The 7270-nt window shown below is 44.4% G+C and overlaps 1 non-coding gene and 1 pseudogene across 1 annotated transcript; both read left to right on the forward strand.

The window, feature by feature from the left end:
* The first annotated feature begins 3403 nt into the window (after positions 1-3403).
* LOC136385209 (U2 spliceosomal RNA) lies at positions 3404-3523 on the forward strand (annotated as a pseudogene).
* Positions 3524-5181: 1658 nt separating this feature from the next.
* On the forward strand, positions 5182-5321 carry LOC136385213 (U4 spliceosomal RNA). The gene has a single exon (XR_010747798.1). It is a non-coding gene; the product is annotated as a U4 spliceosomal RNA (small nuclear RNA).
* Positions 5322-7270: the final 1949 nt, after the last annotated feature.

Genomic DNA, 7270 nt, shown 5'->3' on the forward strand with positions numbered 1-7270 from the left:
TTAAATGCATTCAATGAGCAGCAGTGGAAATCAAAAGATAACTAAGAGTTTCAAATAATCATAAATATTCCTCGCTTCATTTTCTTGGTCTGTTGCTCTCCGGTTTCCATGGGAATAAGGGTTTAAATTTCTTCTCAATCACATTGGTTTATGTTCTTAGCTTAGAGAGATAGGAGTGGCAGGTAATGGAGTGTCTCAAATAGGGCATATCTGGCCCTAATAAGTTTTGGTGAAATTAACCCAAATTTCACAAGACAAATAGATTTTGGTTGGTTAATGATATTTTAAATGTAATACATAAATGATATATTTTAAAATCTCAAACAATGCAGGAAAATACATATTGTAGAGTCTTTCTCCCAACTCTGAATGCCAGTGGCAACCACTATTACCAATTGTTTGCATTTTCTTCAAGACATATCCTATGTAGGTTCAAGAATGTGAATGTGCATATGACCCCTTTTACACACAAGATAACACTTTTTGTGCATGTGTGACAGAGAGAGAGGGACAGATAGGGACAGACAGGAAGGGAGAGAGATGCGAAGCATCAATTCTTTGTTGCAGCACCTTAGTTGTTCATTGATTGCTTTCTCATATGTGCCTTGACCAGGGGGCTACAGCAGAGTGAGTGACCCCTTGCTCAAGCCAGTGACCTTGGGCTCAAGCCAGTGCCCTTGGTCTTGAAGCCAGTGACCTTTGGGCTCAAGCCAGTGGCCATGGGGTCATATTGATGATCCCGTGCTCAAGCCGGTAACTTTGCAGTTTTGAACCTGGGTCCTCAGCGTCCCAGGGCAATGCTCTAACCATTGTGCTACCACTGGTCAGGCTCCAAAATGGTGATTTTCAATCACTCTTTGTATGTTTACTTAATTGGAGGTCTACCATAAGGAGAAGCTTTCCCTTTTCTAACTCTTTAAAGTTTATTCAATTATTTATATGAGCAAGGATTTATAGAAATTACTGTGGGCAATAAATGATTACCATTGTTATTAATTTTATTGACCAAACTCTACCAGATCTGGCCATTGGGGGTACTTTTACTTGTTTCCTAATTCTCATTCTTTGTTCTATTTTAAGTCCTCTAATAATTTTGAAGAATAATTAGAATATCTTAAATTTACACTTGACAATTTTCTAAAGCAATTCCAGAATTATGTTATATAATCCTTGTCAGATGAGGCTTACATTATTTCTGCACAAAATAGAATTCATTGCCTGTCCCAACAAAGTCTCGTTGAGGACATATCTGCACTCACCTACCCAACCACTGTTCACTGGACCAGCAGTGGATAACTTACTCAAACATCTGATTTTATTTTTATAACTCATATCTTTGCCCTGACACAGGAGATGATTAATCAAATGTTTTCTTCTGATGATTTAAGAGACATCACTTTAGTTGTTTATAGGGTCATAGTTGTTGTTGGGCACTCAACTGGAAGGTGAGGGGCGCAGAGAGACAAGAATTTTGGCACACAGCAAAAATCAGAAATCATCCAAGAGACACACTCACACTGCCCCCAAAAGAGACACTCAGAGAGGAGAGGTTCCCACAAAGCCTTGCTCTACCTGACGCCCTGTGCTTGGCCTCTATGCAATCTCTCCACCTTCTCACTCAGATTGGCACATACATATTACTTGAGTAATCTTCAGTTTCTGTACCCAGAAGACTAACTAGAACAGGGGTCAGGAAACTTTTGGGCTGAGAGAGCCATGAACGCCACATATTTTAAAATGTAATTCCGTGAGAGCCATACAACGACCCGTGTACGTTATGTATTATCCAATAAAAATTTGGTGTTGTCCCGGAGGACAGCGGTGATTGGCTCCAGCCACCCGCAACCATGAACATGAGCGGTAGGAAATGAATGGATTGTAATACATGAGAATGTTTTATATTTGTAACGTTATTATTATTTTTATTAAAGATTTGTCTGCGAGCCAGATGTAGCCATCAAAAGAGCCACGTCTGGCTCACGAGCCATCGCTTCCCAACCCCTGGACTAGAACAAACCTCATTTTAAAATGGAGAGCTTGACCTCAAGCATCTTGTCCTGACTTCTACAACTCGGCCACAGAACAGGAAGCTGAGTGTGAAGGGGCTGTTCTGTTCTCATGACATCTCCAAAACAGCTCCCAAGGGGAGTGCTTCAGAGGGTACTCTCAACATTCAGATCATGTTCCTCTTACCGAGGAAGAAATGAGGAAACATGAAAAGGATGTTGCCCAATGCTCTGGGAATTTTCCTTGGTTAAATTTAATCATAAATGTTCTTTTGTTCCAAAATAGAAGCATGGGTAATAATATTAATTATAAAGGTTCAGAGAGAAAATTTTGGTTTTAAACACTTGATAGGTTCAAAGTATTACTGGCGATCTGGCCAGAGAAATGTTTTGATTTCTTGTATTGCCAACATCTGTCTCTGTAAGTAGGATCAGAGTCAATGGGATTTGCTCCCTGACAGCCAGCCCTGAGGCTTGTGGGATGAGGAGCTGGCTGGACTGGCTTCAGGAAGTTACATTTTACCGTCCCAGGGTGTGGCAAGAGTCCTAATTCACCCCTCCCACCTTCTCCCATAGGTTTAAGCAACACCATTACAAAAAAAGAGATGACAGCAGCAAGTCATGGTCCCAACGGGGCTCTGAACCCTTCACAATCATCCCCAGCCTCATTCATACTAAGAAAAAAGGTTCAGACTGTGAAAATCTTCTCAATCTTGAGCTGGAGTGGACCTAATAAATCAGACCTCCCTAAACCATGCTGGCAGGCTAGGGAGATTTTAAGTAGAACATCTATAGATGTTGCCCAGAACCTATTTGCCAAAGAGCATTATAGGGTCCCCAGAAAGGTATGCATCTTTTCCAAAGGACCCAACTAGTCAGTGGCAGAAGTGGAATTACTCCTTCAAAGCCTTAAACATGCCTTTAACCATTATATCATATTTATCATACCAGAGTCAGCCAGACCTGCAAAACAACCTCCCTTGCCTGACCTGTGGTGGCGCAGTGGATAAAGCGTCGACCTGGAAATGCTGAGGTTGCCGGTTCAAAACCCTGGGCTTGCCTGGTCAAGGCACATATGGGAGTTGATGCTTCCTGCTCCTCCCTCCTTCTCTCTCTCTCTCTCTCTCTCTCTCTCTCTCTCCCTCTCTCTCTCCTTTCTAAAAAACAAACAAACAACAAAACAAAACAAAACAAAACAAAACAAAAAAAACAGCCTCCCTTCATTTTAGGGAGTGGGGTAAGCAGAGTGGAGATAGCATTTTTTTTTCTAATCTTTTCCTGTACATATACATATTTTTATAGTTTTTAAATAGATTTATTGTAGCTACATATAGGTAGATTACTTATCCACTCAGCATCACATCATTAACATTTTCCCATGTAAGAACTTTTCATAAATCGCTTCTTGGCCTTTTGGCTAAGATCAAGTGTATAAACGTTTTATAGAAATTTTTCTTTTCTTTCTTTTTTTTTTTTAAGCAAGGGAGAAAGAGAAAGATGAGAAGCATCAACTCATAGTTGCATCACTTTAGTTGTTTATAGATTGTTTTTTTTGTATGTGCCTTGTCGGGTAAGGGAAGGGGAAGGGAAGCTACAGCTAAGCCAGTGACCCCTTGCTCAAGCCAACAACCTTGGGCTCAAGCCAGTGAACATGGAATCATGTCTGTGATCCCACGCTCAAGCCAGCAACCCTGTGCTCAAGCTGTTGAGCCTGCATTCAAGCCAGTTGCCTCCGGGCTTCAAACCTGGGTCCTCAGAGTCCCAGGTCAGTGCTCAATCCACTGTGCCGCCACGTCGTCAGGCTCGTAGACATTATTTCTAATGGTCACACAACAACATCCCCCTAGGGAATGCTTCCTCCTCCCTGATTCCTACTCAATCTCAATGACTCAGAATATTGCTCTTAGCACTTGGATAATATATTTTTACTGTTTTATTGTGAAATATATAAATAAGTCCAAAAGATACAATGTATAGTTTAACAAATAATCAAAGATGAGCTCTCTTACAACCACTTCCCAGGCCAAGAATCAGATAAAAACCAGCCCTGGCCCTGGCCGGTTGGCTCAGTGGTAGAGCGTCAGCCTGGCGTGCGGGAGTCCCGGGTTCGATTCCCGGCCAGGGCACACAGGAGAAGCGCCCATCTGCTTCTCCATCCCTCCCCCTCTCCTTCCTCTCTGTCTCTCTCTTCCCCTCCCACAGCCAAGGCTCCACTGGAGCAAAGTTTGCCTGGGCGCTGAGGATGGCTCTGTGGCCTCTGCCTCAGGCGCTAGGATGGCTCTGGTTGCGGCAGAGCGATGCCCCAAGATGGGCAGAGCATCGCCCCCTGGTGGGCGTGCCGGGTGGATCCCGGTCGGGTGCATGCGGGAGTCTGTCTGACTGCCTCCCCGTTTCCAGCTTCGGAAAAATACAAAAACAAAAACAAAAAAAAACCCAGCCCCTAGAGCCCACCATGTATTCCCTCCCTCCTCCAGACTTTCAGCTAGAACACTGAAAAAGGTCAATTTATTATTTCATAACCTAATGGCTTTGCACTGTTCTAGAGAAATAACCTTTGTCCAAAAAAGGGTCAGTTCTTTTTCCTGGGCTTTGCATATAGCTTAGAAGCATCTGATCCCCCGCCTCTATTTGTTAAAAATCACAAGTCTCTTGACAGTCATTTAAACACCGTAACTTTGCCTAACACTCTTTTCCTTGGACTCACTGGCTTTCAAGCCGTTTCTAATGAGCGTTCCCAGATGCCTGGATCTGCTTGTCCTGCAATCCGATCTCATGTCTCCAAAAATAGCTTCCTTTTATGTTTCCTTGGCTTTCCAGATCTCCCCAGAGGTCTCTCATCTGGGCCTTCGCCTCCTGTCTAATTACCTCTGTCCTGGAATCTCTGCCAGGCAAGTCTCCCTTCTCCGGTGATGCAAACATTAACCCACTTCCATGTCTGCTGATTAGAACTTTTTCCTACCCTAGCCAGACAGGGATACTCTCAAAACCACAGGAAGAGGGCACAGGCATTTCTGTCATGCTTCCCTACTCCCACCTGCACCTCTTACTTGAAGAAATCTTGTTCTGATATTATATTACTGGGTCATTCCCTGAGGTCCTGAGACCTTGTGATGTTCCAGTATTTTTGTTATGAGTTCAACACTCATGTAAATATCATACATGTCCACCCACAGTCAGCTTTGCGCAGTGGCAGTATCGTAGCCAATGAGGTTTATCCAAGGCGCGATTATTGCTAATAGAAAACTTTTCCCGGCCCTGGCCGGTTGGCTCAGTGGTAGAGTGTCAGCCTGGCGTGTAGGAGTCCCGGGTTCGATTCCTGACCAGGGCACACAGGAGAAGCGCCCATCTGCTTCTCCATCCCTCCCCCTCTCCTTCCTCTCTGTCTCTCTCTTCCCCTCCCACAGCCGAGGCTCCATTGGAGCAAAGATGGCCCGAGCGCTGAGGATGGCTCTGTGGCCTCTGCCTCAGGTGCTAGAATGGCTCTGGATGCAACAGAGCGACGCCCCAGATGGGCAGAGCATCGGCCCCTGGTGGGCGTGCCGGGTGGATCCCGGTCGGGCGCATGCGGGAGTCTGTCTGACTGCCTCCCCGTTTCCAACTTCAGAAAAATACAAAAAAAAAAAAAAAAGAAAACTTTTCCCAATACCCCGCTGTGACGACTTGAAACATGTCCACCCACAGTGCCACAGGAGGGTGTGAACAGTGAGCTCAGAGTGCTGTGAAGGGGTTCGTGCTGCCCCAGCTCCTCAGAGAGGACAAACACTATAAATGTCAGACACAAAGCACAGTGACATCAACCATGGAAACCACGTAGCGTAAATCAAAGATGCCAAGGACAAGGTAAAAGTAACATTAAAAAAATTTTTTTTAGCCTGACAAGGAGGTGGTGCAGTGGATAGAGCATTGGACTGGGACACAGAGGACCCAGGTTTGAAACTCCGAGATCAGCAGCTTGGACCCAAGGTCGCTGGCTCGAGCAAGGGATTGCTAGGTCTGCTGGACCCTCCCCCATCAAGGCACATATGAGAAAGCAATCAATGAATAACTAAGGTGCTGCAACAAAGAATTGATGCTTCTCATCTCTCTCCCTTTCTGTCTGTCCCTCTCTCTGTCTCTGTCCTGTCTCTGTCACAAATTTTTAATTTAGATAAAAAAAATTTAGATTTTAACAAAAAAAATTTTAAGGATTTTATTTATTGATTTTAAGGAGAAGAGAGAGAGAGATAGAGTGAGAGAGAAAAGGGTTGGGAGGAGCAGAAAGCATCAACTCATAGTAGTTGCTTCTCATACGTGCCTTGGCTGGGTAAGCCAAAGGTTTTGAGCTGGTGACACCAGTGTTCCAGGTTGATGTTTTATCCACTGCGCCACCACAGGTCAGGCTAAGAAAATTTTTTATTGATAGCTTTTAGAGAGAGAAGAGAGAGAGAGAGAGAGAGAGAGAGACATCATTTTGTTGTTCCACTCATTTATGCATTTATGCTCACATACTTCTTGTCTGTGCCCTGACTGGGGATCAAACGTACAACCTTGGCGTGCCAGGATGATGCTCTAACCTATGAAGGTACCTGGCCAGGGCTAAAAGTAACATTTGCATTGAGATAGAAAATAAAACCAAAATCTATGAACATTTTGGTGACACTCAACCTAAGACACCATTGGTCCCTTGGCACCCCATGATTTTGACTCTTCAGCCAAGTGGTTTTTAAGCCATGGTTGGCTGAGTTTTCCGGGTACCTGATTGTCCTCTCTCTGGACCCAGCTCTTCTCCTTGCTGCTCCTTCTATCAATTGTTCAGAATTCGCAGAAGAGAATCCTTAGGAAAGAATGCAGAAGAGTCACCAGTGTCCTAGGAAATAGTAGATGCATTTGGTTGCAAGTGACAGAAACCCAACCCAACTTGGCTTTAGCAATACAAGGAATGCATTAGCTCTTTTATCTGAGAAGTCCAGGGGAATGTCTGACTCCTGGACCACTTGATTCAGAGTCTCAAACCAGGTCATTTGGACTTGGTATCTCCTCCGCATCACATTCTACCTGCTTCTGGGTTGGATATAGCGGATGTAATGACAGGCTTATTCTCACACCTCCCGACTCCATTCTGGACTCACATTGGGTCAGAGCTAGTAACTGTGGTCAGGAAGTTGAGATCAGTTGAATGGTGAATGGCCAGTGGATAAAGCATTGACCTGGAATGCTGAGGTCACCGGTTAGAAACCCTGGGCTTCCTCGGTCGAAGCACATATGGGAGTTGATTCTTCCCTCTC

Source organism: Saccopteryx leptura, chromosome 13, assembly GCF_036850995.1.
Source record: "Saccopteryx leptura isolate mSacLep1 chromosome 13, mSacLep1_pri_phased_curated, whole genome shotgun sequence".
Lineage (NCBI taxonomy): Eukaryota > Metazoa > Chordata > Mammalia > Chiroptera > Emballonuridae > Saccopteryx > Saccopteryx leptura.